Source organism: Falco peregrinus, chromosome 1, assembly GCF_023634155.1.
Source record: "Falco peregrinus isolate bFalPer1 chromosome 1, bFalPer1.pri, whole genome shotgun sequence".
Taxonomy (NCBI): domain Eukaryota; kingdom Metazoa; phylum Chordata; class Aves; order Falconiformes; family Falconidae; genus Falco; species Falco peregrinus.
Window position 1 is genome coordinate 68,881,561 of NC_073721.1, and position 23,835 is coordinate 68,905,395.

Genomic DNA, 23,835 nt, shown 5'->3' on the forward strand with positions numbered 1-23,835 from the left:
GGTGGCTGCACCGAACTGCAAGAGGGCCCAAAGCTCCACACACACCCCCACACACCCACACCCGCACCCCCACACACCCCCACCCCGCCCCGGTGCAATGCCCGGCCCCTTCGTGGGTGCCGTGAGCCGGGGGGCAGCGCGGGCACCCCGAGGCAAGGCAGTGCCGGTGCCGCCACACCGCTAATGGCCCTTTCGGAAACGCCGTTGCGTGGGTGGGGAGCGCGGTGCCACGGCGGCGGGGAGCCATCCGCCCCCCCGCCCGTGCCCGCAGCCCCTGTGCCCCCGGTCCCTCACCGCGCCCGGCGGGAGGCAGGACGGCGCTGCCCTGCCCGCAGCCCGCCCGCTCGCACGGCGCACAAGATGGCGTGCAGGGGACAAGGACCACGCTGGAGCCTCCCTCCATCCCTTCCCCAGGGACGGACACCCCCGGCCCCGGGCGCACGGGCGCACTCGGCGCGGTGGGAGCATCCCCTAGCAGGAGAAGCGAGGGAGCACCGGGAGCAAGGGAGGACCGGCGCCTCTAGGTCGAGGGGGTTTTCCAGAGGTGGCAAGAAAGGTTTACAGCCTTGGTGCAAGAACAGAACCTGCCCCACCTGCTCAAAACGCTCAACCGCTTGTCTGTGTAAGTGCTCAGATTATTTTTGCTTAGCAAAGTCTTAATCATGTTTTACATTACTCTCCCATTTTCCTCCATTTTCATGGTTGCACTGAATTTTAGATTAGATTATAGGCTCTGCGGGCTAGAGATCACCTTTTGTTAGTACAAACCACTGTAACTGGGGCCAACTAGGCGCACTGACTTGCTGTGTGATTTTTGCCCAATATTTGCGTTGACAAGTGTAACTGGGACTTCCCAGCTACATTTCTCACTGAGTAGCTGGATCTCTGCTTACAGACCCACTGGTTTGTACTGTCCCTCCAAGCCATACCTAAATAGTCTTTCCAGTTTCCCATTGCAAGCAACGTTCCCATTAATATTTCATTTGCTTTTGTCACGTTGCATAAATAGCCTGTGGGAGGAACGTCCAGCTCCGCTTCTGTCCCAAGGGGTGAGGAACCCAGCGATGCCTCTCCCGACAGAGGAGGAGCAGGAGGTGAAGTGCTGGTTGGAAAGCAGGTGCACTGAGCACCTTTACTGGCATTCTGAACATTTTTCCAGGAAAAGCCGGAGGCTGGAGTTGTGACGGGGAGTTTCTTCAGGCCCCAGTGCCATGGTCTGACATGGCCCTGGGGTAGCTTAGAGCCTCCCCTTCCAAAGTGGCAGAGGTGGAGTCACTGCTCCACACCCCCACCCGCCGCCGTGCCTGCCGTGCCCGCCGCGCTCCTCCACTCTTCCCCGTGATTCCGTGGGGCCCTGTGCCTCCCCTGTGTGCCGTGTGCCGCAGTGCCCTCGCAGCGCAGCCTTCTCATAGCCTTCCCCGCCTGCCTCCCAATTATCGGTTTCTGAGGTGGGGCCCAAAACTGCGGAACCCATCATCCCGCCATTGGTCTTGGTGCAGCACGTGCCAGCACCCGTGGATCTTTAACAAAAACCACAGCAAAATTGCTTTGGGATTCAGATTGTTGCAACCACCTTGTGCCTTGGTGGTCTCAGTGAACATACTGGTTTCCCCAGGCTGCCCCTGCCCCAGTGCTGGCTCCCAGTGCCCAGACTCCCACTCGCAGGGTCGTTATTCTACGATTGCAGATTATTTTCCCTCCCTCCCCACATTCACAAGTGAGTTTAACCATGGGGACCAGCATTACACCCAGATCTTGCGTCTTCTAAGCTTTCCAGACTGTTACATGGGTTTGTCTTCTTGCCTGCAGCTTTTATTCCCTCCAAAAAATGGTACAATTAGAAAATTCAGATAATTTATAACAATATTTACCAATTCTGTGTGTACACACATCCTGTAGAAATTTGCTGGATTTTTTTTTCCCCATTGACTTATTGCATGCCGCTAGTCCCATCACATAGCTGAGAGTGCAGCACTTAACCCGCCTGAACATCATACACCAGGGGAACTTTATTTAAGGTTGAGGCTTTCCTAAGCGAGGAACTGAACAATGTCATTGCTCCTGACCTTACAGTGCGTTCTCTGCAGTCTGATAAAATCAGGTTGGACTTGATCAAACCTATTGGCCACTTAGGTATGAGAGTCATCCTTAGATGACCTTAGATTAACCAAAGTGTTAATCCCACAGTAAATAGGAAATCAAACTTCCAGTAGTGGGGAACTGGCAGGCTGAGAACAAGAGGAACCAGTACATCTTCTTACATCCTTTGCCTCCTCGGACCATTCTCTCCATTCTGGCTGGGACTGCATGCTGGTGTGTTAGGGAACGGGAGCGTGAGTGGTACGGCACTGCTCTGCCTCCCTTTTGGCAGAAGCTTCCTGGTTTGTGTGAGGGGACCTTTACCCTTGTACACTCAACTTTACTGCTAAAATAAGCCTGTGGGATCCATTCAAGCCTTGTCAAGATTCAGCAGCCAGACTCAATGATGGCAGGGTCAACTTCCTGAGGACCTTCCAAAGCAAGGACCAGGCTTCAGGTTCCTCTAGATACCTTCACCTGTTGGAGCAGAGAGCTCCTGGTGCCTTCCATTAGAGATACGGTTTAGTGGTGGACTTGGCAGTGCTAGGTTAATAGTTGGACTCAATGATCTTAAAGGTCTTTTCCAACCTAAATGATTCCATGATTGTGGAGGATGCTCCATCTGTTTGCCAGGGGCCTCAAGAGTACAGCACCAGCAGCTCATCACCCAGGTCCTTCTCTGTCCCAGCGCCCTCACACCGCCCAGGGACCACAATCTGTGGCTGCGAGGCAGGAGTCCCGTTGCTCCCAGCCCCAGCCATGTCTCCAGCAGAGCATGAGGCCAGCGCTGGCTCCTTGCTGGTCACCTGGGAGCCTACGTGGACACTGGAGAGGAGGTGCAATGTGGTCCCCAATTAAAAGGTTGTCAAGCAAGCAGGCAGCTGCATTTGATGTTTCTGAACAGTCTCGGGGCATAAACAGTGAAAGGAATGTATGACAGCAATCCCGGCTGGGAGGGAAGAGGTCTCGGGTGAGGTCTGGTTCTCAGAGAAAAGCCTAAAAACTCTTCTGGGGGCTGAGGGGGCAGAAAGAAAAAAGAAAAATGCCTTTGGCCACTTAATAAAAGAAAAAATAACCACAACTTTAAAAAATAAGAGTTAAAAATAAAATAGAAAAACACTATAAGCAAAGGATTAAAGAACATTTCTCTCCTTCATGTTTCCCCTCCCCACCACAAAAAAAATTGTTGTGGTTGAGTTTTTTATATTTCAGAATTTCAAATAAAGTTGACTTTTAAATCTTCCCCCAACATCTGGTTTGTAATTAAAGGAGCAGTAAATGGGAGGGAGACAGAAGCCGCCTCAGAAGCCTGTCCTTGATACATGACTGTCCAGCAATATAGCTAGATGAGCGATACCACCCCCAGGCTCCAGCACTTACACAAACAAAATCCAAGCTGTTTTTGGTGGCAGCACAAGCCATTTTATCTTCCCCCTAGAAGGAAGCTGCCAATTATCTTGCTGCAGTTGGGGATTTGATGCTAGTGACAGACACTGAAGGAAATATCTGCATTATGAGGATATGGATTGTCTAATATAACTGACCTTGCTGGTACCTTAATTGTGTTTCGTTTTACCTGAGGACAATCTGCCTCGAGGGGAAAACGATGCTAACAGCTGCTGTTTTCTTCATTGCTCAAATATTAACAAAAAGCTTTCTGTAAGAGAAGGTAGGAAACACGGTTCTGTGAAAGTACTCAGGCTAGAGGGATTTGAAGACACTATGGAAATACTCAACCTTCCTCTTTTTTCATAAATGAAGTGATGCTGTTAATGTCGCCATGCTGCCATCACTAAGCTGACATTGAGAGGACAGTGATGCTGCAGCTCAGGCCCCTGCTCCGTAAGTACGCAGCAGCGGGAGGGCCAAATGAGTGCTCCCGCGTGTTGGGTTCTTCCCCATCTTTGCCTGCATCAGCCCATCGCGTGGACACCAGGTCCTCTCCAGGGAGCAGCCTGGCATTCCCAAACTCATACAAGTCATCCGAGAGCCTCGATGGGACCGTTACGACTTTTGTTATTTCATTACAGATTTCAGCTGGATTTTGGCTTGTACCTCACAGGCTGAAGCCATTTGCTATGACAGATTTGCCTGTAATGGAGTTATTTATTGATCTCCCCATGTCATAAATAGGAAGCTTTGGCTTCCTTTGGCATGAGATACTCGGCAGTCTGTTTCCTACAAACATCATTACATGTTATAATTCACTGAAAAAGATACTCCTTGTACAGAAAGGTCACAGTTATTAATTATATTGAATAGCAATAGTGGCTTTCAGTGAGGCAGAGTCGCAGCTGCACTGCGTGCAGATGTACATGCAGATAGGTGAGCAGTTCTGCATGCGAACAGAGCAAGGGGTGAGGAGGCAAGAGGAGGGCAGCAGGAGGAAATGAAGCTTCTGGAGCAGTGTCTACGCTCCATGCCTACCTCCAGTAAAGTTCAGGCAGGACAGAGACACCTGCAGTTTGCTTAATGTCCCAACAGGGCTCAATCCAGGAGGCTTTTGGAGAGCAGAGAGCAGGACCAGGTGAATCGCAGCCACACATACTTTGTTATGGCCACACTTTGCCTTGCTCTTCTCTGCTGGTGCTGGAGCACGTCCAGTCCTGCAGGAACATGGTTCAGGGAGCTAAGCGCTCAGGAAAATACTTACCTTTTTCTTCTTTCTGCTCACCAAGAATTTTTTCATGCCCCTGTGCGAAGGCCAGCTTCCTCCATGAAACTCCTCTGGTTCGGAGAGGCAACAGGCAATTCTTCCGGGCTGTCGCTCAAGACCTTTCACAGCCCCTCTCCATGGCACCCTGTCTACTTCTCCCTCCGTTTTCTTCAGGCCCCACTGAATTCCCACTTCCCTGGCCTGCCCAAGCTGCAGGTAGCTTCTGCCAGAAGGATTTTATTGCAGCTTTGCTTGCCTATGCAAAGGAATGGCAGGAATTATTGAGGAATAAGGTGCAGGCACATCCTGGCCGCTGCAAAGCAGATGGCAGCGCAGGAAAGGGGCAGGTGGAGCGTGGGAGGCAGTGGTAAGGAAAAACAGTGGCAGGGAATGGGGGAAGGAGAGCAAACCAACAGAAAGCTGGCTAGAAACAACTGGGCAGAGCAGCACCTGAAGAAACCAGTAGGAAAATTGCATTACAAGGAAATAAACCACACCTGAGCTGGGTGCCTGCCTCTTACAAAAGCGAGAAGGAGCAGGACAGCTCCCAGAAGGAAACAGTGCTTCATTTCTGTGTGGGGAGTACGAAGGGGCAGGGGCAAAGGAAAAGCAGCACTGACCAGAGACCTGCTGCTCTTTTCTGAAAGTGTGCCTTTGGCCTCTGCAGTCAGCTGCCCTGCTCGTCCCCAAATGAGACCTGGCAAATGCCCACCGTGCGTGAAGCTTTGGAGGGACGATGCTGCAGCACTGGCTCTCAGCAGATATACCAGGCTGGAGACTGCCCATCTTTGCTGGGTCATCACCCAGGGGCAACGACAAAGGGCTGTGCTGGCTGACGAGGTCGGAGAAGGGGAAACGCGGCGGTGCCTGGGGATATCCCGCAGCCAGAGTTCCTCTTCAGCCCCGCTGTCCTCGCCGGGAGCCAGCGCTCGCCGCAGAGGGCAGTGGCGGCTGGGGGGAGTCTCCTGCAGAGCCCGAAGGGAAGAGCGGCACCAAGCTGAAATCATTACCTTTTGCAGGCTGAAAAATCAAGCATGAATCTCATTGTTTTGAAAATATTTTTTTCCGGTTAGGACTTGGCTCTGTTTACTGCAGAGTCAGACAAAACACAGGGGACTCAAAACCAGCATCAGGCTCTAAGTACTGCAAACATAAGTGATCCCTAGCTGTTGCCATACAGGATTCTCCAAATACATCTGTTTTGCTGCTTTTGTGACATTTGATTAAAGTCTCGCTATCCTGACTATTAATTAAAGCACTTGGAGGTGAGGCCCAAATTTCACTTCCCCTCCCAAGTTTGCCAGCTCCATCCTCCTCCTCCTCTTCCAAATATGTTTTGCTATAAATTACTGGCACCGTTTCTGTTGATAGTCAACATAATCAAACATTTGTAAGCATGCTGTCTCTTCAATCTGTTCAGTTGATGCACTTTACCTGATCTTTCATTAAAGTAATCAAAACACTTGCTGTGCCGCGTCTAATGAATGTTGCATGTATGATTAAGTACTTTCATTCATATTGCAAGTTTGATTTAATGTAATCTGCCTTTCAGACAGCCATTAGCCTAGCTCCTGCGTGAATTCGATTAATTGGCTGAATTCTTCCAGATGTCCATTAAGTATTACAGGAATTTCTATGTAAAAACAGCAGGGACCATCTAGCGGAGAAGCAAACAATGATATGTTATATTGCTGCCATGACTTACAAAAAGCTGGATTCATTTTCATTAATAAAACATCTGTACTCCTGCACAGCTGTGCATCAAGATGCATTTATTTTATATGTTTATTTCTCTTATGACTATAAATAGACAGTTAAACAGAAGCACAGTATGTTCAGTTGGAAGATACACAAGCAGAACTGTATCAGAAATGAAAATAGCAATAAAGAATAGCGGAGTTGGGATTTAAAATAAGCACTGGGTGTTGTAGCGAACAAGGCAGTGACTCCTATGGCTGTGTGGTATTTCTTAGTGTAAAGGCACTTTTCTTTAGACCATTATGAATCTGCAAAACAGTCGGCTCTCGGGCTGAAATGTCCTGTGCCCAGTTCATGTTTACAAGGCTCATCGCACCTTTAAGTGGGAGCGAAAATGCAGTTCAGCATTTTTAAATGGCATAGGGTAAAGTGAAAAATTGCCATTAAAATAAAAAAGCCTGATAAAGTTTTCCTTAATTCTCAAAATGGGGGTTTTCTCCCCCTCCCCACCCCCCCTCCAAGCTGTACTTCAGGAACGAGTAATTTTTTTTCCTAAAAAGCAAAGCCCCAGAGCCTGCTGTGCCCAGCCCCTGAGGGGATGGCGGTGTTTCGGGGGATGAGGCAGATGCCTCCATACAGGGGTGTAGCTCCCCTAACTTTCCACTGACCTTCTTAGATCTGAGAGCACCTTTCAAAGGACCGTGCAAGATGCCAGGGCCTCCTCACCCCTTTCATCCCCCCTCCCCTCCCAGTACCCTGTATCCTGGGAGATGGGAACATCCATGGGAATGAGCCCATGGGGCGGACTGGAGAAGCTTGGCAGGAGTTTGACACTGACCCCGTGGCCCTGAACTCAGCTCAGCTTCATTTTCCTGAAGATGCTGTACGTTCCCTCGGAGTCGGGGAGCTGTAGGGCTAGGTCTATAGCACTAGGTCTATAGCACTGGGCTCTGCTGAGGCAGAGTCAGAGGAGGGGAGCAGAGCTGCAGCACTGCAGCAACAATGCAGCTCTTCCCAGTGATGCTCGGCCAGGCGGCTCCGGCTCCCCAGGGCACCACTCACTCAGGGAAGAACCAAATCTTGCTCTTCCCTCTCCTCCCCGGCTCTGTCTTTCCCAACTGCTGCTCAACCTTAGAATTGTGTTTGGTCCTTGACGTACCACTCCCCTGCTGGGGAAGTCACTGCCGCTTTCCACCATGTCAGGATTTTACCCACTGCCCCATCCAAATTAGCAGGACCGGGTACAAGCCAGTTCATTTTCAAAGGCTGTTTAGTAGATGTCAACTTACAGGAGACAGCTGAAAAAACATTGTTCATCAAAACTCGAGCTGTACAACAAAAGGAATTGAGATTTTCTAAACTGTAACTCCTGATTTCTTCCAACAGAGTCACAACGCTGGCTAACAGCTTGCTTGTTTATGTACACGTTCTCCTTTGGTTTCACTTCTTTCTCTCTTTCCTGCTTTCATTGCTTTGTTCTCTGTTATCCCCCTACAGCAAACATACCCGCAGAAATCCTGTGTTATTATGTTATATAATAGATTAATCATACATTATCGATATCAATTGTTACATGATATTATTATCTACATTCTCTGTATTCTGCTATGAATAACACTTGAAGAAAAATTTTCTACCATAGTTGTGCTGCGAGACCTTGCTCCAGTACCCAAATAACCTTATAAAAGTACGTCCCTATCACACCATTGCAATGTCCTCGTGCCAGTGACAGGGGAAAGCAGGACACAGGCGGTTGATGACTACCCCGATCCCTGCTGCAGAGGGTTTCTCAGCAGGGAGGGCAGCAGGCTGACTGGAGCAGGGGAGCGTATGCAGGACGAGCAGTAGGTGAGACAGGCTTTCCTCGGCGCACCGCAAGCAGCCTCGGCAGCAGCATCGGGAGAAACGCTTCACCCCTTTGAAACGAATTGGCGATCTGGCTGTCCATGCAACAAAAGCAGTTCCTAGTTTTTCACACAGAAGAAAATGGTGTAAATACCATGTATAGGTGGCTGATCTAAACGTGAAATGCAGCGAAGCAAACTGAGCCCTTGCTAGTTTCCAGTGCTGTTTGTTTTTCAAGGCAAACGTGGAAAAGTCACATCTTCTTTTGAAGCCCAAGAGACTGAAAAATTAAATCAGGGGGCTTTGTTATTGATGTTTTTCTAATATAAATGTTTTGAAATCCCTGCCTTTCATGTGTCTCTTCTTACAAATAAGCAGAAATGTGTGATGAATCATCTTCTCTTTTAATTCCTTTAATAGATTCTTATCTCACCCACTACCGTCTAAACAATTTTTGTTTCTGTAACAATCCCTTCCTCAGTGGTAAATATTGCTCTCAGACAACATCTTTTTTGGAGGTTCATTATGTTCGTTCTGTGGCTGAGACTCATTATACTCAGTTATTTATTTAAAAGAACAAAATGACAGCAAATGCCTGCATTTATCATGTCTCCCTTTACACATTTATAAAATATATTTCGGCAAGAAGGCCCAGCCGCTCTCACGGTTTTGAAAAAAAAAAACCAGCCATCCTTCCTTCCTAGCCATCACTCCCGAGAAAGGAATACTTAAAGGCGATGGTGGAGTCTAACCTCGCTCGCTAAATGAGGCTCCACTGACGCTAATGGGAGATTTGGCAAAGACAGGAAAATAACTGATGAACTATTTGATTTTTTTTCAATTACAAAATAAAGAACTTTGGGAATGCTTATGAAGAAAGAAGCAAATGAAAAGGCCACTGCAATGTATGGTGAAATGATCTATGTGGAACCAGCCCAAGAAATAATGTGGATACCTAAGGACAGGCTTGAACCTTCCCAAACTACCAAAGTGTCATCCATCTCACTGAAGAGGTTGCCATAAAAGTTCACCATTTTTCCGCAAGAAAAAATCCTCAGCCCTTTAAACCAACATTTCACTAAGCCAACATTCACAGGGTGGCTTCTGTTCATATTATTCCCATCTCCTAAACCAAACCCCCAGTCCTACAGCGACACCCGCTTCTGTTCGCACCCGACTGCATCTGGCCCTCAAAGGAGAGGTGCTAGCTGGCCCACAGGCGTAGCAAAAGGTTATTGAGATACCTGTATAGATTATAATCAGTGTAATTAGAACAACGGAGAGGAGCTTGGCCTCAGAGAGCTATAAAATGCATTTTTAACTAGGCCATTGATATAATACAGACAAGATGAAAAACAAGAGAGGAGGGCAAAGGTTCGGCTGTGTGGCCATTCTGGGAATGGACTGAAAAACAAGAACAAAGCTATTCAGAGCAGGCTGTTGAAGAAAAAAAAAAATCTAAACCGAGCCTAGAAGATAGGAAGTAGAAATACGACACGGTAGCTTACAAAGCAGAGGTCAAAAAGACATTGGTAATTAATGATGAAAAGATAAAGAACCAAGCACTTAATTTCAAAGAAGTAGTCGGGGAAGGCATAATGGTGCTGTGAGCAGGAAAAAAGATTTTGCAGAAGTAAATGAAAATGAGTAAGATCTCAATAGGGGGAAAATGGATAATTGAAAAAGTAGAAGAACTGTAAATTGCTGTAGAAATTCACCTGGAACATAAATCAGTTATTTAGGACTGAGGGTGAAATACGATTTTGAATGGATCCATTTTTTCAAAGGGACCTCCAGGCACACACTGCCAATTTTGCTCTGATATTTTTACACATGCAGGTTTTGTGCCTGGAAAATACAGGTGAAAATGTCTTCTGTGTTTGGAAGTTTAAAGACTACTTTCTGAAATGCAGACCAATGGATTGTACTTCTTTTTCATCAAGTGATGCCTACTGGAACAAAAGGGATAGGAAGCACAAGCCCAGAAAAATGGAGAATAGCAGATATTTTGAAACAGCAGGTCCAACCCTGTTAGCATCTTCCCTTGGTTTCTTTTTTGTTTTCTGAGCTTCATCCTCAGATAAGCAAAACTAGATCATGCAGAGTGTAAAACAGCAGTGGACAGCCTAGACCCGTACAGCCTCAGTTATTCTCCAGAGTTTTAACAAAAGGAGTATATCTGAAAGAAAAAATATATTTAAAAGGCAGGGCAAAGGTATGGCTTTCCCACAGTCACTGGTGCAGGAGATTGTCCCACCACCTCCACCAGCAAAAGATGAGGAAGAGTGAATAATTTATATTACAGAATTGTTTCCGTGTATTTCCCAGTTAAGACCCTTTTACTTCTCTTCAAGAACTTTATGAGAAGACTCTTACAAAACCCCATGGCCGTGTTAAGTGGTATCTTAAGCAGGTCACATTTTTCAGAATAGTCAAATCTCACCTGCCCCTCTCTTAGCTGAGTCCCCTGATGCTGAAAAGCAGATCCCCGGTACACACGGTGGCAGACCCCTGCACAGAGGCACACAGGGCAGTGGAAAATTTATCTGCTCTTTGGAAGAAGCTGCCACACCGGAGGTTTGATGTATTATGTAGTAATGCACAAGCTCTTCCACCAGACAGTGACTGCTCCAGCCCTATCAGAAGGATTAATAACGGCATCACCCCAGTACTGCAGAGCCAGCTCAGATGCTGTAATTCCCAGGGGCTGGACCCGCAACAGTGAACTTTTACATGAAGAAGTAATCCGAAGTGCTGTGGACTATAAAATAGAGCAAGGCTCTTCTGGGAGAAGATCAGTGACAGATCCACTTGGTACAGACATGGGTCTCGGGCAATGAAGGAGGACATACGTGGTAGCTGCTCTGGGTAAAGCTGACCTGGTTTAGCAGAAAAAGACAGCCATCTCTCAAATACTGTTTTTCAGTAGCACATCCAGGTGTGGATCTAGGAAAAGAGAGTCCACAATGTTCTGCATTTCAGCAGAACCTGGTAAGAGTATATTTTCTGCCACCTCCAGAAACCAAGCAAAAGAAATCCTAACAGCTATAGGTGTTGAGTGAAGGCAGAAAGCCCTTAAACACTGTAAATCACCCTGGGTGCATCCCCTTCTGGATGCTGAACCATAATCCCTGAGCTCCCAGTGCTCGCGGAGACTTAATCCCTTTCAACAACGGGATGAGCTGGCAGCTGTATCCTTTCAGGATTTACATAACACCCCAGTGCACATGTCTTTCAGGAGGATAAGAGCTGCTCACTACATCCTGAATTCACATTTTTTCAGCCATTCAGTTTGTATCTACATCTCTCTCTTCAGTGGGAAAACCTGAGTTGAAAGGTTGCCCTCAGCCCAGCAGGTTGCGAGCTTCACAGCCAGCTCAGCTCAGCAGAAATCACTTCTGTACACTGTGTCCTGGACGCACCCCCTGCCCCAGCACACACCCCATCTCCTGGTGGCCACCTCCCTGCGACCCTGCCAAACACACCTGGCCTTTGTGTCCTTTAAAGGTACCACAGCAGGAATGTGCGAGAGGCTGCTTGAGCTGGAGGCAGTTGCACGGGGAAGGGCAGCAGCTAACTGGTGTCTCTTGTGGCAAGCGAGCCAGGGATGCAATATTATTTAACCTTGCCTCGTCCTTTATTGGCCTTTTTATGTGCAGTTCTTCTGTTGTACCCTTACCTCAAGTGTGATCTCCACCGCAGAGCTCCACAGTTGTGCTCCATTGCTGCAGAGCTACAATAAGCCGTGTTTCAGTTGTGTCTGTATGGATACTCCATCCACTGGAATGAAGCCTGCTTTGAAACAAAACTGTTTTCTGGTGAAGTTTAGTTCCTCTGAAAGGGGGAAGCAAGCCTGACATCAGCTTTCCTCACTTTAATTACTGTAAGTGTTTTCTTCATGCCAGCAATCTCCCATGGAAGCAACAATCAATTCTCAGGACAAGGACAGGCGAACGGCTAACTCGTCTGAACTGAAAAGGGAAAAGAGCTACAAAACAGAGAAAAAAACCCTACAATGAAAATTAGCCCAACCTTTGGTTGTCAGTTGATATCCTTGCATCTTCCTTTCCCCATCAGCTGTGTTTCCTTGCTCTTCTCCTACAAGCCCAACAGCTGCTTCATCTGCAAACGGGCAGGTTCACAGAGCTCCCTTGGCTCTTCTTCAGCAGTGCAAGGCATTTGTCTCTAGCTGCAAAGACTTTCTTTTATTTTGCCAGGGACACATTCCAGCATTAACTGTGGGGTTTTCAACACAAGTTTTAATGTCATGACACTTGCAAATCGACAGCAGCAACACTGGAAAGTCCATACACACGGGGATCGTCCCCCAGACCCCTGTTTAGGAAGGCAGGGCTGTAGCAAGAAAGTGAGGAAGAAACTTGAAAATGTAACAACATGCAAAGCAGACTGGGCATTATTAAAGTCTGTCCCAAAAATTCAATTATCTTGCTGTGTCTGTTTGTTTTTACAGTTTGCATTATAAACCTATTCCTTATATTGCAACATGTAAAAACTTGTAAGAATTACAGATATCAAAAAGCAGCTTGTTCTCTTTCGCTGCCTGCTTCAGTTACTGTTCAAGCAATTAGCTCTAATCTGCTGAAAATACAAATTTGGCACTTGCATACTAAATACCTGATGCTACAATGATCAAAGTTCCCTAGATCTGCTACCAGAGGCATTGCATTAAACCGACTCAACCAGCAGAGGAAGAGTGCAGGTACACCGTCAGCAGCTAGACCCAGACACTTACTGATTTTATGCAAACCTGGTAAATGGGGCAAGGTCAAAATCAGCGTTATTGTAATCCTACAGGAAAACACAAAATGTCCTCATCTCATTTAGCTGCTGCTCAGTTGAACCACTGTCTGTGCTTGGGGACATGCCTAGGCTAGAAAAGTGGTATTTATTTTCCATCCCTTGTTCAGTCACAGGTTTCACCGCAGCATCCTACAAATGCCTGGAGTACTGAAACCACACACAGCCAGGTATCTGCTGCCGGACAACACTTCTGAGTAGGCAAGACCAGAGAAAGTCGAAAGGCCCAGCACCTCCAAGCCCTTCTCCTGACCACAGAGGGGATAAAGGCTCAGCTGGTTGGACAATAAGTGCATCCCAACCCCATTCCACCTTCACCTCACCGCTGGGAGCCAATGCACCCAAGGGAGTGTCCTCCCAGTGCTTTGCCTCAGCAGTTCCAATACCTGCCCAGGTCTTTGCTCAAGGACTTTGGTGCACTTAAAATTGAGGGAAGATCCTCCACAGACATTTTTGTAGAGGAAAACCAAGCAGAGCATTAGCTCGCTCAAGATAACCAGAGTGGGATGCCGAGCCAGACCAGAGGTTTATTCAGTGCCAGACCAGCAGAGCACCTGTGGGGTGCGTGCATCACTTACAGTAATTAAAGTGAGGAAAGCTGATGTCAGGCTTGCTCCTCCCTTTCAGAGGAACTAAACTTCACCAGAAAACATGCTGCAGCCTGTGCATGGTACCCAAGGTGGGCATTGCTGGCCTCCACCCCAGCCCCCTGCCTCTTCAGGACGAGCCACCCATGGAGCAGAGAGTGAGATAAAAAGGGAAAAAATGAATGAATATTCATATTTCAGCTTCAGGAGGGCTGGGGGTGTATTTAGATCACTCAAAAATACCATGGGCTAAAACATGCTTAGAGTAGGTACACGCTAGGGCACAGCCGGGGTGACACACGCAGAGAAACCCAGAGCTCAGGACAGAAACACAGCCAGTAAATGACAACAAAGGTGAATATGCAATGGGTCTGTTTATCATTTCAAAATACTGTCATAGAAAAAGAAACACAAAAGAAGAAGCGTTATTTGTCCCCCTCATCCCCCCACCTCCCCCCAAAAGGGAAACGTTGGCTGTCAATTGGTATCTTTCAGATTTAGATTTATTTGGAGGGGTGGTCAGCAAACCAAAACACAAACAAATACAGATTTTCATCTGGCTGGAAATCTGGTTTTATGTCCCATAATACTCTCCCTCAACCCTGAAGTAAAAATATTTCTGGTAAAATAAGAGCTGCTGGGATTGCTAGGGAGAATTTTGTGGCAGGTGAATTCCTGCTAATAGCCCCTTCCACACAGTGTTATGGAAAGAGGTGAAAAACCACTGCTATAAGCACTATGGCCATTTAATCCTTAACATGGGAATGTATTTCTGCTCTTTTTCCCTCCCTAGATTCATTTTATGTTCCCATCAGAAGGTTAATTGTGTTAACAGGAGTTACGGCCACAGGGGAAAGATGTGATTGAATGCTGAGTGCAGTTTTAGCTGATAACCTCCGAGTGAGTGAAAGGGCACAAAAAGGGGCTGATCTCCTCTAAAGGGGTTGTCAGTCATTCAGGAAAAAATGCAGCTGTGGGAGAAACAGCCTTATCTCCCAGGACACGACGAAGAGAAGCTATCAAAATAATCTTGAAGCTACACTCATCCTAGGTTCTGTGACTGTGCCTGTGGCTCTGACAGCGGAGCTAAATGCGAATGACTGGCTTTTTTGTGTGCATGAACAAGCAGAGCCTGACTCGATGCACATTCTTGAAGACCAATTAGATTGCATGAAAATGTGTAATTAACAACAATAGGCCCCAAATAATTATACCTTTAAAAAGCTGGCATGAAATCTTGACATCTTTTAGCCTGATGGCACAACTCCTGCTTGCTGAGCTAGGGACACGATTGCATGCCAAGGTTTTAAGGGTAAGAGTAGCAGTGAAATCTTTCCCGTAGATTTAAACTTAATCAAAAATGCCTATAGTGGGTCTGCGTGAAAAACAAGGACTTCCCTCTCCATTGACCATTTTGGCCTGTGTCTGAACTCATCCTGCAAAATTACATAGGATTTATGGTAAGTAGCTTGGAGAAGAATGGGTGGGGTTGTTTAAAGATTAAATATTGCCGTAAGCTGCAGCTGATGAGAGTGGGTGTTTGTGGCAATGTCTGCACCCACAGAGACAGGACAAAGGACTGAGGTACGTTTCTGTGCTAGCATATGAGCAGTGGAGTTTGCATCTGGTTGGTCTCAAAGTTTCACTGCAAACTCCAGAAGCAGAAAGCCTTCTCCTCCCTCGCACTCCAGGACTACCTTAGAAATGTCTTGGGAGCACTCCAGAAATGGTTTTAGGTGCTGTTACCGGCTGCGTGGCAGTTACCCTTCTCTACCTTGTCAATCGAAGGGATTCTAAACCTCCAGGAACCAGCAGACCCTTCCTGTTCAGACTCTGGTTCTGCTGCCTTTACCATGAAGATCCATTTCTCATACGCAAAGCTAAAAATACAGATACTTGTCTAGTTACTGCCATAATATAACGTTGCTTCTTGCAAGAGGAAAAACAAGTAAATGGATAAACAAATGTTTAGACTTCTGCTTTAAAACACCCAGATATAAACCTGGCTATCTTTTCCCCCAAAGCTTCTAAGTGCAAAAAAGTTCTGCAATATTAACATCAACAGTACAACTTGAACAAAACAACTAAAATGCTTATTGACTTGGTAGCAGGGAAAGCCAGTTTGAAATATTTGATCCTAACACCAGCTAAGCAAGTATGTGTAAAGTGTAAAGCCTGCACTTGTTGATTTCTGAGATAAAAATCAATAAAACTGTCCATAACCTATAACTCTTTGGTTTACCTCTCCATAGAGATCAAAAGAGAGTAATTAGATTTCTGCCTGACTAGCAGGGGTAGAAAACTGTTTCATTTTGGATCAAAACCTTCCCAGTGGATTACACCTTCTGTCCACTGCCTATCAACACTTAACAATTGCTTCTGTATTTGACTTTGACAGAACTACCAGAATGTTACTATCTAATTTTCAGTGTAGTTGATACAGGGTTTTGAAGCTTTATTCTAGTGTCAGATTTTAAAATTAATTCTTCCCAATTTGTATTTTACATTTTTACTCTGCTTAGTGTTTTCTAACAGCCAGCCTTCCTAATGTAATAAATGATTAAAAAACAAAACAGCAATACCCATCCGACCTCTAATTTACAACAAGCAAAAAAACCCCTTAATCTATTATTGATGATCCAGCCTTTGGATTCAGATATCACTCTAAACAAGCAGTTGTCTGCCTTGGATTGTCTTTGCATTTCATATTCAAATGAGGTTGACACTGTTGCATATATTTTCATCTGATGACATTTTAATATCACCAGATGCTATAGCCTAGGAGATAACTGCTTCAAATACAGCCTCCTTCCCCCTCTAAGCACAGTGATATTAAGGGACAGGCAGAAAGCAGGTCATGTTTTAAATAAACAGTTTTATAACACTCGCTACTATCACTGTATTCTCACATTTTAACAGTCTTTCTATAATAATGGCTTTCTAAAGAGAAATGTCACTCTGCATTTTGATCTTCCTTAGCTTAGCAGCTTTTTGAGCAGGCTGAGAGCATGAAATATCAAATAACAAATAGTGCTCGCAACAACTTCACATGCTAGATAGAGATTAATCTATTGGAAAATATGTCACAGCTTAAGTTCAAGTTCCGTGTAATGAGCTGTGTTGATGGACAGACGCAATAAATTTATGTCCTGATGCAGAGGACTTTGTCAGATGAAGTCCAGATCACAGACAGCCACCCGCAGCCTCCCAGCACCTCCTGGTCTACTCAGAGAGAGCATTTGGGGGCATTTTGATTACTCACTTCCTTACAAACCTTCCCATTCTCAGAGCTCTGAGCATTTTAAAAATAAAACCTAACCTCATCATAAAAGAACTAGAACTTGCAGTATTTGAACCTGGCCACAACGTATATCTGTGCAAAAGTACTACGTAAGATTTGAGCTTACCTAGGTGTATGCATTTAGATTGAAACTCCCTGTGAGCTGGAACATTTTTTTCTCTATCTGGGACAGGATAAAGCACCCTAACCTCTAAAAAGGGATGTGTGGCTATCTGTTCTTGTTTTGGTTCCCTGTGGTTCCCCTGTCCTTGCACAACGCCTGCCTGCAGACAGATGTGTGCAGGCTCCGAAGGCTTTATTATCTCTGTGCCACTACAGCCCAACAACAAGAAAAGCCTCAAATGGTGGCAGAAGGCTGGAGTTATGGAGGGTGTGTTCTGCCCCTCTTCTCCCATTGACCACTACAGGGACACCTATGAAAACTTCTCCGTAAACAGGCTGGTTAAGTAGTCCTCCCAGGCTGCAGGCCCTCTCCTTCCTCTACCAAGGGAATTGAGGAGGGTGGTGGAGGCAACCAGATCACCTAGGATACTCCGCAATTCTCCAAGGCTGTCGTACCCTGACCCTAGAGGTGCCCCAAGACCTTCCAGTTTTGGAGGATGAAATCCTCCCTTGCTTGATCACAGCAGTCCAGAAGAAGAGCAAGCGTCCCATCGGGGTTCATCAGACCAGAGCACAAGGTGGAGACCCCCAAGTTTCAGACCACAAATCTACATTGCATGACAGCCTGGCATTGTGCTGCACAAGCTCGTGTGGCAAAGCAAGACAGACATCTTCCTCCCTCTGAAAGACAAGCAAGCTAGAAACCAGAGATGTGCCGACATGGATATACTGCTACACTGCAGCTCACTCACACGGCCCCAGCTCAGGCAGGGGTTTTGGCACTGCACGCTCTGATGTGGGATTAATAGATCCAGCATCTCTACTTAGGGAGCTCTTTCCACTGGGAAAGTTTTTGGGTGTTTCCATGGGGACAGTTTGGCTGTGTTCTTTCTGCCATGCCTGAAATGGGGACAAATGTCAGTGCTCACCCCCAAAGGCAGAAAAAGGGCTACCCTCTGTGCTTGGTGATAATTGTGCTCAGCATGCCCACAAGTAACATCACCAAGCAGCAGGGAAATGCTCGATTTTTTTAAATTCATATATAAGATGCTACAATTCTCCCCACTTCCCCACGTGCTTTGTCCCTGCCCAGACTCACATCTGCTCTCCAAATCCCGACAACATTTTCACTGCGGAGCCCGGCCACCACGTCAGCTGCTGTACATGCCCAGGTGCTGGTTTCATACACCTGAACAGTGGACTCTGGTGGCTTCAAACAGGGATGTGATTATGAAATGTGGCAGTAAATACTGTAAACTCAAATACACACTATTGGAAGCCTTTTTATTAACCTCATGACTATCAGCTCTTTTCCCTACACTATTCTCCATTTTAAATCAGAGTCAATTCTGTCTGTGCGTTTATTCTTCCTCTAGTGAAACATCTTTTTATCCAGTCTTTATCCTTCATCAGTTTCCATTAAATCCTGCTCACATGCATTAGCATTAAAACAGAGACAGCAGAGATTTTTTTTGTGTTATAGCCACTGAAGAGTTATATAGGTAGAAACAACTTTACGCTCAGGTCCACAGCACAATTTCCATGTGGCAAAGCTGGTTTAAGATAGTCCCACCCTTCTTTAATGCAACTTACTGGTTCCACCCATTGGATTGATCAAACTACTTACAGAAATGTGCCCTAAATTGCACCAGTAAAAAACTGGCATAAGTCCTCCAAAAAAATCCTATTTTTAGAGAGTTGCTGCACTACCTTAAATAGTTGTATTGCCCCAGAACATCTCAGGTGGTTAAACTGAATGAGGAACTCCACAGCTACGGTCACCACTCAACAAATCATTACATGAAACAAACCCACATTTTATGCAATGTGGGTGTGCCAGAGGGATCCATTCCTCCGCTGCACTTAGAATCAAGTCTTGATTCTGACCATTTGGAGGACATTGAATAGACAGCCAGGGGTGGGGGAAAGGCAAAGCACTTGTCCTCATGCCTAGTTTTAAACAGCAGTTTGCATGCTTTCCTGAGCTGGGACTAGTGACTTAATTGTGAAATTATTTTGTATTTTGTCCTATGGGAGGGACAATCACATTGTTAGGTAACCTTAGCACCTAAGGAGGACAGTTAGATTATAAGTGGCACCATCTTAGCACGAACCCATTGTTCACCTGACATCACTGGAAAGGCATTTGGGTACTTCATGTTCCCTCCATTGATTCCCATGTTCTGGTCTCCGTCACTGCCCCCCGTTCGTCCCCTGCCTCGTTCTTCTTTCTGCTCTGGGAAGGACGAAGCTTTCTGTCTTTATTAAAGTCACACCAGTCAAGAAGTACTCCCTTGACATGTAACAGGCTGAAACTTAACAGACTTTGAAGAGTTAGCAACTGCACCTTGTTCTACGGCGTGCCATGCTCTCCAGTCTCCCTTTCAACGGTGGGTGATTATGTGATAGATCCATACAGTTCCTTTTTCCATAGGCACCCTGGGTTGTACGGCTGGCTGCCTCAGCCTCACAGGCATAGGAATTGCACACAAGCTGTTTCCAGGCAAGCAGTGTTCTTAGACCTTTCTCTATAGATGCCAATTAGAAGATTAGCGTCTTTTCTCTCCCTCTCTTTGCTATTAAATAGTCACACAAAACCCAAGCTGACAAATTGCTCTCTCTATGGTGTGGGACAAAGACAGACAATAGATCAACATCATTTACTATACTCAAATCCTATTAATCACAGATTAATGAGAACATGTCTGGGGGGGAGAAATTACCAGAATGTGGGCATATTGGCTTGTTACTCATGTAACATCTGCTGTAGCTTTACCTTTAGTGTCATGTCATCTTTTATCACATTGAAATAATGTTTGCTCCAGAAACATAATTAAGATAATGGGTCCTTCCTTTAACAATTACTGAGGTACGGTACGATTATATTTCTTGGCCATTAGGTTTTAAAAAAATCTCTCTTAACTACTTTCTGAATGTTTCTATTAGTCATTATGTGAGTAACGAAGATGTATTTGTAGGCATTAATAGAAATTTATTGTCTTTTTACTATTAATTATAATTTTTTCAATACTTCTCTGACAAATTACATGTGCAGAAGTAAAACTAGAAGTTTAGCTTTTAGTTTTTTAGCTTAAAGAACTCTTTCTCCATTGGGAGTACCTATTACTAATTTTTCATCAATTAATATTACAACAGTATCGGAGCACGATGTTTGTTTTGCTAAACGTGCACTTTTCTGTCTCCTTAAAATAATTCTATAGCTGAATTGCTTATCAATTTTATTCCCTCGTTTTCTTTTCTGCCGGTGCTGTCAGTAAGGAATATTGCTCAGGTCAGCAGCCTAGCACATATATTGTCTCAGTGCATTTAACAGCCTACCCTGGCTCGAATCTCCTTTTTTAATTAATTCCTCCGTTTGCCTTTAAGACCTGAAATCTAAAGTTCTGGGTTTAAGTAATTAGTATTCTTCACGAGGCCTCCTAATGCCGTTATCCTCAATATGAGGGAAGCTGCTCCACGGATAAATAGCAAAGCAATTACAGCTATAATTAGCCGACAAATAAAGAGGGACTGCAGTCTATACGCGGGACCGTGTATTTTAAAAAATTAATTGGCCCTTGCTCTTCACGTCCCGGGTACTTACTGGTCTCTGCTGGAGAGCGGCAGGATTAGCGCGGGGCCAGGCCGGGATTAGCCGCCACCGCGGCGCTGCCGTTACGGGGCGTTTCAGCACCGCGGGGCGGGACAGCTCCCACGGGCGCCGCCCGGGCTGCCCCCGCCCCGCCCCGCCGCGCCCCCCGCCGTGTCCCCGGCCCCGCCGCTCCCCCGGTCCCCAGGCCGGCCCCGCCGCGCTTTCCCCCGGTTCCCCCCGCCTCCCCAGGCGCGGGTCCCCCCGCCCTTGCTCCCCTCCCCCCCCCGTTAATCAGCAGGCTGGAGAGCGGGGCAGACCCCCGCCCCGCCACGTGTCTTATCCCTGCCCCGAAGCTCCTCAGTGCCCTTTAAACCTGGTTGTCACTCCCAGCGCGCGCAGGGGGACCTCGCCCGCCCCCCGGGCCGGTACCGCCGCCGCCCCTCCCTGCGGGTCCAACATCTCCCGGAGCGCCGAGGACGGTGCACAGCGGCCATCGCAGGGAAACACACGAGTGGACAATGTTAAGGCTCCTACATCTTAATTTCCAACCTTCCTTAGGACTTCCATGCCCCAGCTCTGCATTACAAGTGCCTCTGCTTGCTTGGGATTCGGAGACCGGCACCCTCTTCCCCAGGTAGGCATGTTAGCTATCTGTTTGGAAAACCGAAGGAGGGATTATGTGTTTCTGTAATGTGTTACACCATGTTTTACACCCTCATACGACAGTTCAGCACATTCACCCGAGACACTGGAAACCAGACTCAATGCTTTTACCTGTCCAGGGAGAGCCCACCCTTCCCTGCCCTAAGAGTGTCCCTCACCATCTGATGACAGAGTCCGCTGTATTGGGGCACTCTCCACTCCTGTAGAAATGAGGTCCCTGTTCTCAGAATATTCAAATACTCATGAAGAAGGCGGGAAGAAGGAGATCAACTTTGTTACTTGGTGGCTAAGACAACCAGAGGAAAATTTAGCCACCTGTTCCAGCCCCTGCTCCAAGAATGGTTCATATTTTTCCATCTAACAGTTATTCCATGAAGCACCTTAAAGCAGGGCTGCCTACAGGAATATTTCGGCCAGACCACAAGAAGTGTAGCACACAATCCCATATTTCCTACCTATCTCTGAGGAAACAAGTTCAGCACAGTGGCATGGTTCTGCCTGAGATGATGGCATGCAGAGATGGAGATGGTGCACTGCATCTTCTTCACCACGCCTCAGTGAGATTCATGGCTTTCAGTAAATTGGATACAAATCGGTAAAAAAAAGTTAACTGGAAGCATGTACAGACAGATCTGAATCCTCCCAGAGGGTCTGCTGCTATCTCACCTACACCCGCTTGGCTGATCTATTCATTCAACTACCAGCTGTGAGAGCAGTGATAAGGCTGCCAGAGCTTTTTGTATCTGGCAAAAGGGAAGAAACCAAAAAGTGATTCCACTGGTATTAAATGTGAAACCTGGCTTGAGGATTTCAGCGCACTCAGAGTATGTGGTGGCCTGAAGCCACAGGCTCTGATTATGCGAAAGCTTAGCCATGCACTACTATGCCCTGGCAAGACTGAGGTTCTTCAAGGTATGGCCAGAAAGAAATCTTCAGGTATGTTGTGGACATTGAAGTCCCACAAAGGCACCTTCAAAGTAGGGAGACTTTGGGTACCAGCTGCACAAAGTGGTCTTGAGGATTAGATTTGGACTTAGGTGCCTCATTTCTGCCTAAATTCTGCATCCTTCTGTGGCTTTGGTCTGTAAAATGGGGATATATAGCCTTTCCAAGTGACTGTGAGGATAAAAGTATTCATGGTTTGGAGGTAATGGTGCTAAAATTCTGGTAATGGGGGAGCCAGAGATAGCTGACAGCTGCTTACTCACACTGTGCTTCCTTTCTCAATAACTAATAGCATGTCTAGGCTTTGATGTTGATGGGTAGGCAGAAGAGTGGTCTTGATTAAAAGCATTAATTTACCTCTCTCAGATAACAGATTCATATACACGGGTCTAAATCAGGAGTAACTCCATCAAAATAAACAGCTCTTGGGTAAAACAGGTGTAAAAGAGAAGAGAACCAGACCCTGCATCTAGCAGATCTATGACAAGGTAAATAGGCAAACAAAAGGAAAGTGAATTATTGTTATTATACGTGCACGTTACATTCAGTAAAATGTAATGCTACAAAGAAAATACCTTTCAAGCTTGCAAAATATATGCAATATGGGCTGACAAGGAGTCATCAGAGCCTGTGACTGTTTCCTTTGTGTATGTTGCCTTCATTGCAGCGTGGATGTAAATCAGGAGTACTATCATCGGCAGAAAACTGGCAGGATAAGAAAAAAAACAGCACAGGTCTGTTAGCTCTAAGGAAATTAACCAAGACCCATTGACTCAAGAAAACCTTTAGAAAATTTGAATTACATCTTAAATGAACATTTAATTTCATAATTTGTCACCTTAGATAATAATGTTAAGAGATCTATGGAGGTACAAACCATTGCGTTAATTACAGTAAAAGCCATCAAATTAAATTCAATTTCTGGAATCAATAGCATTTCTCCAAGTACCATCCCTAATGATGGCCATACCTTTCATTTGGAGTTTTATTAATGCATATGTTATATCTGTCACCTTCTTCAGTTGCGAGCAAACTCACTGTATGTTAATTCACACCTGATAACAATCGTTTTTCTTGTACTTACCTTCTAAACCTGATGATAGGATGTGTCAACACCTATAGGGTTTTTTGTTTTGTTTGGGTAGTTTGTGCAATTTTTTTTCTTTTTATTTTAACTTTGCTGCTAACTGACAGTTTCCAATTATTTTAATTATAAGAATGGACAATAAAAACAAAAAACCAAAAATAAAACTTCACTCTCTTTGCTGCAGTTCCACAGTAACTTCTAGACATGTTGGGAAGTAACAAAATCTGAGCAGAGAATCTTTTAGAAGTTTTTGTTTTAGAGATTGCTCTTCTCACTTCGAGGGGAAGTTCTCCCATGCTTCCACAGAGATAAACGATACCAATCGTTATTTACACACACTTCCACCCTCCTAGTAATCTGCTTACATTGAGTTTAGACCTAAATCTCTAGAAAATTCCCTATCACACCAGCCCTCCTGTTTATCCCATGTTTTCATGCTGCGTATCACAGTCAAAGCATCAC

At 45.9% G+C, this 23,835-nt stretch overlaps 1 long non-coding RNA gene across 1 annotated transcript; it reads right to left on the reverse strand.

Annotated features, from left to right (window-relative positions):
- Window positions 1-6,594: 6,594 nt before the first annotated feature.
- Window positions 6,595-22,985, reverse strand: LOC129783649 (uncharacterized). The gene is made up of 3 exons (XR_008745418.1): window positions 22,862-22,985; window positions 11,958-12,249; window positions 6,595-8,397 (listed from the first exon to the last, which is right to left on the reverse strand). It is a non-coding gene; the product is annotated as an uncharacterized LOC129783649 (long non-coding RNA).
- Window positions 22,986-23,835: the final 850 nt, after the last annotated feature.